Source organism: Bactrocera latifrons, unplaced genomic scaffold (assembly GCF_001853355.1).
Source record: "Bactrocera latifrons isolate USDA-ARS-PBARC rearing strain unplaced genomic scaffold, ASM185335v1 scaffold_610, whole genome shotgun sequence".
NCBI classification, from domain to species: domain Eukaryota; kingdom Metazoa; phylum Arthropoda; class Insecta; order Diptera; family Tephritidae; genus Bactrocera; species Bactrocera latifrons.
In genome coordinates this window covers 119978-120675 of record NW_017537280.1, presented here as the reverse complement: position 1 = coordinate 120675, position 698 = coordinate 119978, and positions in this window count along the sequence as shown.

Below are 698 nucleotides of genomic sequence, written 5' to 3'. Positions count from 1 at the left end.
ACGGAGTGGAGGTCTTCCTCTTTCTCTGCTTCCCTCGGCAGGAACTGCGTTGAATACTTTCAGAGCTTAACTGTTTTCGTCCATAGTCCAACATCATGACCTACCCGGCTTATCCACTGTCTCTTAATGCGCTGAGCTATCTCAATGTCATCGTATATCTCAAAATATCATCGTTCCATCGAATATCTGGTCGGTTGTTGATTTTCCAGGTCTGAAGCCACACTGATAAGGTCCAATCAGTTTACTGACGGTGAGCTTTAATCTTTCACACAATACGCTCGGTAGAACCTTATATGCGATATTGAGGAGGCTTATCCCACGATAGTTGGCGCAGATTGTGGGGTCTCGGCCGGCAATCCATCGGCTCCCGCCGCTTTCCTGGTCGGGCAATAGAACGTCTGCTCCATCATCATCGATTGGGGAATCGGGTTCGCCTTCTCCTGGCGTTGTGCGTTCACTGCCATTCAGCAAGCTGGAGAAGTGTTCCCTCCATAATTTAAGTATGCTCTGGGCATCGGTGACAAGATCACCTTTGAGAGTATGCTCCGGTCCGGTCTTGGAACCTTCTGTAAGCCGCCGCATTTTTTCGTAGAATTTTCGAGCATTACCCTTATCTGCCAGCTTATCAAGCTCTTCAAACTCACGCATATCGGCCTCTTTCTTTTTCTGTCTGCAAATGCGTCTCGCTTCCCTCTTCA